The 9,693-nt window shown below is 38.0% G+C and overlaps 1 protein-coding gene across 1 annotated transcript in view; it reads right to left on the bottom strand.

The window, feature by feature from the left end:
* The window catches only part of kpna4 (karyopherin alpha 4 (importin alpha 3)), a 46,215-nt gene that overhangs the window by 32,779 nt on the left and 3,743 nt on the right, over positions 1-9,693 (bottom strand). The gene's annotated exons all lie outside the window — the stretch shown is intronic.

The following is a 9,693-nucleotide window of genomic DNA, read 5'->3' as shown; positions in this document are numbered from 1 at the left end:
AAGGCTATCGTTGATAACCTCAGTTCACAGCGTCAACGGATTAACGCCGGTTACGTGTTTTCCTTTCCAAAACCTGCTTGACCCTGTAATGAATTGTTTTTATATTTCTATAAAACTGGAACAAAATGCAAAATTTGTCCTGGAATTGATCCAGTTTCCTGACTGATTTTCCCCGTACCTCAATCCCAACTTGTACGCCTCTTGGAGCCGTAAGAATGGGGCCAGCTGTGACCTTTGTGGTTCCAGTTACTGAGTTAACCGAGCTATAAATGGTAGTCAACGGGATGCAGGGACCCTTGAGCAAGCCACCCAAGAACAAGGCACAGCACCCAAACACGTGTCACTAAATCTGAAATGACGCAGCGTGTGTTACTCACCGGCCATTTAACATGCTTTATTTAGAGCAAGGAGCGAGCTTGCAGATTTTGTGATACTGCAGATATTTGTTATCACCAACTGAATGTGATGCAACTTCCGTTTACAAACTTGTCTGAAACACAAGAGCTGCACGCCAATACGAAGAAGAAAATGTTATGTCAGAGAGGACTGTATTTGCTGGATGTAGATTCAGATATTTTTGAGTGTCCAAATATTACACTTTTAAATAAAATACAGAGCAGTTTTACACCACTGCAAACAATCTCAAAAATAAACATACAGCTAGAGGCACAATATTGTACTTTCTTTAAATATATTTGTTTTAAAGTGTGGGTCTGAGCTGTGATAGGCCCCCGCGACCCCGAGAGGGACAAGTGGTAGAAAATGGACAGATGGTTCCACAATAGTGTATTGGGCAAAATCCAGCCTCGATGCTAGTAATTTAGACAGTTTAAAAGGCTTTTTAGCAGTGCTAGTAATTTAGACAGTTTAAAAGGCTTTTTAGCAGTGCTAGTAATTTATACAGTTTAAAAGCCTTTTTAGTAGTGCTAGTAATTTATACAGTTTAAAAGGCTTTTAAGCATAAGTCCTACTAGGAACACTTGTTACATGTACCTGACGCTTTAATGATAATGAGCTGTTTATCTACATCTGCCAACACAATTTCAAAAAGTACAATTGTGCACCTCACCCACTTTTTGCATTTTGTTTCTCCAACAAAATAAATTAAAAGTACCCATGATAGTCACACACACACTCTGTGTGGCAAAATCATTCTCCGCATTTGACCCATCACCATTAATCACCCCCTGGTGAGGGGAGCAGTGAGCAGCAGCAGTGAGCAGCAGCGGTGACCGCGCCCGGGAATCATTTTTGGTGATTTAACCCCCAATTCCAACCCTTGATGCTGAGTGCCAAGCAGGGAAGTAATGGGTGCCATTTTTGTAGTCTTTGGTACGACTCGGCCAGAGATAGAACTCACGACCTACCCATCCCAGGGCGGACACTCTAACCCAGGGATAGGGAACCTATGGCTCTAAAGCCAGATGTGGCTCTTTTGATGACTGCATCTGGCTTTCAGATGAATCTTAGCTGACATTGCTTAACATGATAAGTAATGAATAATTCCGCTGGTAATCACAGTGTTAAAAATAACATTCAAATTATCAAACATTCTCATGCATTTTAATCCAACCATCCGTTTTCTACCGCACCTGTTCAAGAAGTCGCATTAATGGTAAGAAGCATTTCATTTATTGTTGGTTAAATTTAGAATAACAATGTTATTAAAAGTAATAAGAGACTTATTATACTCTAAAAATGTTGGTCCTACTTAAAAATGCACGCATTTAGTTGTATTCAGTGTTAAAAAATATTTAATGGCTCTCACAGAAATATATTTTGAAATATTTGGCTTTCATGGGTCTCTCAGCAAAAAAGGTTCCCGACCCCTGCTCTTATCTCTCGGCCACTGAGCAGGTTAGATTCCATAAAGATTCCAAGGATCAGATACAACATGATCGTAACATTAAGGAGTTCGGATTTTTTTTCCCCGTTTGGTGGTTCTAAACATGCTCTACGGACACATACTACAGATTATGAGAAGGCCAATTTTGAATAACTGCACTTCTGGGAATTTTGCCTATAAATCACAATCTTTTTGAGAGAACATAGCATGTCTCATGTGTTCTAACTTGTACATTCACGGGGGACTGCGTTAGAGTGGTTCAGATATTACCTGTCTGAGAGGTCCTTCTCTGTCAGGCTGGGGGACGCCACCTCCTCTTCTGCCCCGCTTTACTGTGGTGTCCCCCAAGGATCTATTTTAGGCCCCATCCTGTTCGCTTTTTATCTCCTCCCTCTTGGAGATATTTTTAAGAAACATGGAGTGTTTTATCACTTTTATGCAGATGACTGCCAAATTTATATGCCGATTTCAAAAAGCCACGGCCCCCTTACGCCCCTTCTTAACTGTCTATGTGATGTCAAGGCTTGGTTAGCCCAGAATTTTTTAAGAATGAATGAGGGAAAAACGGAATTTTAGTTTTTGGCCTGGCCCTCACTGACTTGGGACCATTGCAAAATGATGTGCGTCCCAAAGTCACCAGCCTTGGCGTCACTATAGACAGCGATTTTAAACTAGACAAACAAGTCAATGGCGTTTTAAAATCGTGTTTTTATCACCTTCGTCTTTTAGTAAAGGTTAAACCGTTTTTATCTTTTAACCTTTTTGAACAAGTCGTGCATGCTTTTATTTCAAGTGGCCTGGACTACTGCAATGCACTTTATGCTGGCATTAGCCAAAAAGCTCTCTCCCGGTTGCAGTTAGTCCAGGGGCCAGGAAACGCCAGCATATAACCCCAATTCTTCAGAGTTTGCACTGGCTCCCTGTTCATTTTAGAATTGATTTTAAAACATTGCTGTTTGTTTTTAAATCTTTACATGGACTGGCACCTCAATATATCTCGGACCTCATCCAAATTTACATTCCTGCGCGCGCTCTGAGGTCCGAAAGCCAGCTCCAGCTCGTGGTGCCCAAGACCAGACTTAAGACCAGGGGAGACAAGGGCCTTCTCTGTGGTCGGCCCTAAGCTCTGGAACAGTCTGCCGCTCCATGTTCAAACTGCTTCCACAGTGGAGTGTTTTAAGTCTCGTCTAAAGACCCACTTTTATTCTTTGGCTTTTAACACTACGTGAGTTGTGTGGTCCTCTGTGTTTTTTATACACTTTGATTTTTATTTTACTGTTTTAATTGATGGGCTTCACGGGGGCAGAGGGGTTAGTGCGTCTGCCTCACAATACGAAGTTCCTGCAGTTCTGGGTTCAAATCCAGGCTCGGGATCTTTGTGTGTGGAGTTTGCTTGTTCTCCCCGTGAATGTGTGGGTTCCCTCCGGGTACTCCGGCTTCCTCCCACTTCCAAAGACATGCACCTGGGGATAGGTTGATTGGCAACACTAAATTGGCCCTAGTGTATGAATGTGAGTGTGAATGTTGTCTGTCTATCTGTGTTGGCCCTGCGATGGAGGTGGCGACTTGTCCAGGGTGTACCCTGCCTTTCGCCCGATTGTAGCTGAGATAGGCGCCAGCGCCCCCCGCGACCCCAAAAGGGAATAAGCAGTAGAAAATGGATGGATGGGTGGATGTTTTAATTGATTTTACCCTTTAAAATAGTTTTTAATCATATTTGTTTTTATATTGTTTTTATTGTTTTTATTTTTATTCATTTTTTGTTTTATTCAGTCATTGGTGGAGCATAATATTGTTTTTAGCATGGCTGTGCAGCACTTTGGAAACGTTATTGTTGTTTAAATGTGCTATATAAATAAAGTGGATTGGATTGGATTACATCATTGCGTCTTTCGATCACCAAACCCAATAACTGTCCAAAAAGTGCCAACAATACTCGATTTACATTTCTTGACCTGAATATTAACGGAGTATGAGCGATATTGTTAATATTTGGGATCTGGTTTTAGCGGCGCATTGTCACACAGAGGTAACGTTCTTATATCACTGTATTGACATCATGAGCTGGTGATCTGCTTACTTAACTCAGAGCTTGTGAAAGTTAATTCTACATTATAGCTCATCCCTCTCACCTGGGTAGTAAAAGGACGTGGACATAAACAGAGCTTTGTAAACTTTGACAACAAATTTAGACCGGGTAATTGCAAAAATAACACTCAAAAAGACTTTGTTGGATTAGGAGTCATTAGTCAACATCCTGACAGTCGGCGTCCCAGTGAGAGCAGACATTGTACAGTGAGTGATGTTTAATTATGTTTATTGGCTCTTAAGTCTACAGTGAGTAGTATCATGTGATGCTAAAGGACAAAGCAAATGTGGCGATGCGTTTGAAACTAATGCGCCGCTGTATGCTTAGAAGGAGCAAATTACATAAATATTAAATTGTACTATGAATGTGCCTGTTACTACAATACATCTATAAATCATATGTTATACTTGTTCTGAAATTGTCATGTATCCATCAAATCTGCTGTTGAAACCTGGACTACATAACCAACATATAAGTTGATTATAAATTAGGGGCGGGACATGGATAAGCATTCTTGCTTTTATCCCGTATCCTTTTCGGTGGGTGCCGTTGCATGTCTGTCAAATTACAAAGAGTGATGAAGTGTAGCTATTTATGTCTGTCTGCCACTAAAAAAATAATTAAAAAAAAATAGAACATAAAAAAATATATTACTTGTGTAATATACATTAATGTAAGTGTTTTGATGTTTTTAAGCGATTTACAGAGAAAATAGCGTTACTCCCATAAGCTCCATTACAGGGCTTGTCTTGTCTGCTTCACACAGACATAAAACAAGCGCACCTTATTACATACGTCAGAAACGTATACGGCCTCGTGGAGCAGAGACGTAGTGGCATGGGTTACGTTAGCTGTGGTGTGAGTGGTAATACGAGAGAGAGAAGGTGCGAATCTGGTAACAAATGAAGGAAAAAATTCCCAAGAAAAACAGCAGGGGGCCCATTGTCTGGCGGTGGTTTGGCTTCAAGCGGGAAAATATTGAGCAGACAACCGTACTATGTCAAGTGTGGGGCAAAAGCGTTGCTACAAAAAAGTAGCAGCACTGCAAATATGTAGCATCACCTGCTAGTGAATGAAGAGTGCTTGAAACTCTGCATGTCAACATCTCCGTTTGGTGCTACACCAACAAAATGCCGAGGCATCCATTTCCACATCAACACCGTATGAAAAAAATAGTCAACAACAGAAGGAGATAACGTCCGCAGGAACCTACTACATAGCGAATGACATACACTATTTGATTTCCTATTATGCAGCTCATTTTTATTTGACACATATCTAAATATCTTGTGTGACATCATGCACAAAAGTGCACTTTATTTGTTTTATACTTCTGTAGTGGCATTCTGTACACAAAAGTGCAGTTTAATTTAGTGTTGTTTTGATATGTCATCTAAGTGACATCATGCACCAAAGTGCACTCATAGCTTGTTTTATAATGTCTCTGACAATCTTGCACTTTCTGTTTTGGAAATGACATGACTGTTTGTGCCGCTGCTTAATAACTGTTTATTAAATACACTTTTAGTTTGGATTTCCCTCTCTGCATGAAAGTTTAAAATTAGCATATATTAATGCAGTATGAAGAAGAATGTTTGAATGTAGACACATAGAATCATCATACTGCTGTGATTATATGCATCAAGTGTTCATTCAAGGCCAAGGCAAAATATCCAGATATATATGGTGTATCCTCACATGGCCTAAAAATATCTAAATATTAAAAAAAGGCCATATCGCCCAGCCCTAGTGCTGTTGCATGTCTGTCAAATTACAAAAAGTGATGAAGTGTAGCTATATATGTCTGTCGGAATAAAAAAATAAATAAAATGTTAAAAAAATCAAATACATTACCTGTGTAATATACATTATTGTAAGTGTTTGGTTGTTTTTTAAGTGATTTACATGCAGAATAGAGTGACTCCCATATGCTCCATTATAAGTGTACATTTGCTTAAATGTATTTACTAGCTAGAGTGCATAAACAGAGAAAAACATGTGTGCTTGTCGTACATTGGGATTGTGAATGCATAGGCAACATTTCAAAAAAGTGAAGTTCCTCTTTAAATACCCATCAAAACTGAGCATTATCGCATATTTGTGTTAAACATAATTATATTGTGCAGCTGTACCTAATATAGTGGGGGTACATAGGTTTCACTATTACTCGGAAGAGGCACTAAGGAATCCGAGTCCATCTGCATGCACATTCATGGAGGAGAGTGAGTAAACAAGTCATTAAACAGCGGTGGGGGGAAATACTGGAGATGATTTGAGGCGCACTGTTTTATATGTAGCTTGTGACGGTGGTGAAGTCATTTATAAAAGGTGGCTCAAAGGAGATAGCTTTTGTGTATCGCTCTACGGCGGTGCGGCAGCAAGGGAAAACAACTTGTCAAACAGGATGTATGAGTCTTCAGCTATCACGTGCTGTCTAAAAAATTTAAAAAATAAAAATAGACTGCAAAAAGTATACAACTCAGTCGCTGCACGTTGTAAAACAGGGGGGGTCAAACTCATTTTAGATGTGGGGTCACGTGGAGGAAAATCTACTCCCAAGTGGTAAAATCACGGCATGATAACTTAAAAATGAAGACAACTTCAGCTCGTTCTTTGTTTACAAATAGAACAAGCACATTCTGAAATTGTACAAATCATAATGTTGTTGTGGTTTTTTTACACTTACATGTTGCGGTCAAAAGAGCCACAGCCTAAACTAAACAAAAAAATAAAAAAAAATGTGTCCCGTCCAGCTTTTTAGGGTCAGCATATGGCCCTACTTTTAACTCTTTTTTTAAACGCTTATTTACAGTAAGTTATTAATTTGACTTAGTCATTGTTATGTTTTAGTAAGTCAATATTTACTAAGTCAAAATACTGACTTAGGACTATTTTGTGTTTTGTTTTTACTTTACGGAAAAAATAGATAGATATCGTATATTGCCATTCAGCATACAGAGCGGAAAACAAAACCAAAAATTGTAGGCTTCTTCACGCGACGAAGCCGGCCTACTTCACCACAGTCTGTAGTCTATTGCCCCACCAGGCAGCGATGAGATGGAGACGTGATGGAGAGACACCACCTTAACTAACAAAAATTCTGGGGGAAACACTGGTATATATACTTTATTTGTCATTATTTATATTTTCTGATTGAATTATGTGATGATATTCATCAGTCAACTCATTGGTGCTAATTTTCACTCCATCAAGAAAAAAACATTTCTAAATCCAATTACAGTATGTTATTTATGTAGTTTGCTCATTTTCCTCGACTGATGTACTAAAACATAATGTGGTTTATTTTGTACATGTGTATCATCATCTACAAAGTTACAAATAATTGCTATTGCTACATCGATAAGCGCCACCTCGTCGATAACCTGATGGCCATTACATTAGGTACACCAGTTGCCTCCAAATACAACAAATGTTTATTAGGTTTTAGAGCAGGGGTGTCTAAAACTCATTTTAGATCGGGGGCCACGTGGAGGAAAATCTACTCCCAAGTGGACCGGACTGGTGAAGTCACGGCACGATAAGTAAAAATAAAGACAACTTCAGTTCGTTTATAGAACAAGCACATTCTGAAACTGTACAAATCATAATGTTGTTGCGTTTTCTTACACTTACATGTTGCGGTTAATAGTATAGAATAGAATGGACTTTATTGTCATTATATTTTTCATATAAGGAGATGAAGGACTCCAACTTAAGGTGCGGTAGTGGAAACAAATATGGGATAAAAATAAATGACACAAGAAGTAACAAAGATAAAAAATAAGAATTGAAATAAACAGACTACTATCCAATAAAAATAAGCAATGCTGTACAATATACAAAATACTGTACAATATACAGTATATATAAACTATATATACTTTGTCATTATTTATATTTTCTGAATAAATTGTGTGATAATATTCATCAGTCAACTCATTGGTGCTAATTTTCACTCTATCAAGATAAAAAAAATATGTAAATCCAGTTACAGTATGTTATTCGTGTAGTTTGATTATTTTCCTCGACTGGTGCACTGACGTCAGGTGGTTTATTTCATCATCTCCAAAGATACCAAAAATTGCTATTGCAATATCCAGTTTAGAACAGTGGTTTCTTTCTTTCAACAATTTCAGGTTAATTTTTACACTTGGCAAACTTATCCCGTGGGCCGGATTTGTTTACAAATAGAACAATCATATTTTGAAATCATAATGTTGCTGGGGTTTTTTTTTCTTAAGCTTAAATATTGCGGTTAATAGTGTTCTATCTTTATTTGTTGTTATTTATACTTTCTGAAAAAATTATGTGATATTGTTAATCAACTCATTGGTGCTAATTTTCACTCTAAGATAAAAAAAATATCCAAATCCAATTAGAGTATGTTATTTGTGTAGTTTTATCATTTTCCTTGACTAATGCACTACTATCACGTGGTTTATTTTGTACATATATAGCGTCATCTACAAAGATACAAAGAATTGCAACATCAATGAGCGTCATCTCGTCGATAACCTGATGGCCACAACATTAGGTACACCGCCGCCCCCGAATACGAAAAATATTTATTTAGTTTTAGAGCAGCGGTGTCTAAAACTCATTTTAGATGGGGGGCCACATGGAGGAAAATCTACTCCCAAGTGGACCAGACTGGTAAAATCACGGCACAATAACTTGAAAATAAAGACCATCTCAGATTGTTTTCTGTGTTTACAAATAGATAAAGCACATTTTGAAATAGAATAGAAAGTACTTTATTGATCCCTGGGGGAAATTCAGCACCACAATTCGCTCACAATGAACAATAATAATAATAAATAATATATGACATATATTATATATGAATAATATAAATATATTCAACATATATTTTACATTTAAGTGCAGTAAAGAAGGAACATATGCATTATACAGTCTGATGGCTGTCGGTATGAAGGACCTCCTGTGTCGTTCTGTGTTACATTTTGGGAGTCTGACCCTTGCAAAAATGGCACAAGTCATAATGTTGTTGGTTTTGTTTTTACACCTACATGTTGCGGTTAATAGTATAGACTAGAATGGACTTTATTTTCATTATATTTGCATATAAGGAGATTAAGGACTCCAACTTAAGCTGCAGTAGTGGAAACAAATATGGGATAAAAATAAATGATACAAGAAATTACACAAAATAAATGACAAGAAGTAATAAAAATATAAAATAAGAATTAAAATAGACTACTATCCAATAAACAAGCGACCCTGTACAATATACAAAACAATATAACAAAATACAGTACAATATAGAGCAGGGGTCGGGAACCTTTTAGGCTGAGAGAGCCAAGAAGCCGGATATTTTAAAATGTATTTCCCTAAGAGCCATATAATATTATTTTAACACTAAACACAACTAAACGTGTGCATTTTTAAGTAAGACCAACATTTCCATTTTATGATAGGTCTCTTATTCTTTGTAAAAACATTGTTATTCTGAAGTTAACTGTGGAGGGGGCGTGGCCTGCAGCAAAGCGGGATGTTGCCAGGACCGGCCTCGAAATCAGCGACAGGTGCGTAGAGGGCCCACCTGGGCCTTATTATCTAATCGTCTGTCCCTCTGTTATAAGCAGCAGTCAGGAGGAGAGACGGGATTGAGGCTGGAGCCAGAGTGCAAGTGAGGACGAAAGAGAAAAAGACAATTGCTGGAAAGCAACTGAGAGAAAAATAAAATAAAACAATATTGTAACCCTAAAACGGGCTCTTGGTGGTTTGAAGAACCCCA

Source organism: Nerophis ophidion, linkage group LG18, assembly GCF_033978795.1.
Source record: "Nerophis ophidion isolate RoL-2023_Sa linkage group LG18, RoL_Noph_v1.0, whole genome shotgun sequence".
Taxonomy (NCBI): Eukaryota; Metazoa; Chordata; class Actinopteri; order Syngnathiformes; family Syngnathidae; genus Nerophis; species Nerophis ophidion.
Note: the sequence above shows the minus strand (reverse complement) of the source record. Positions and strands in the feature narration are given on the sequence as shown.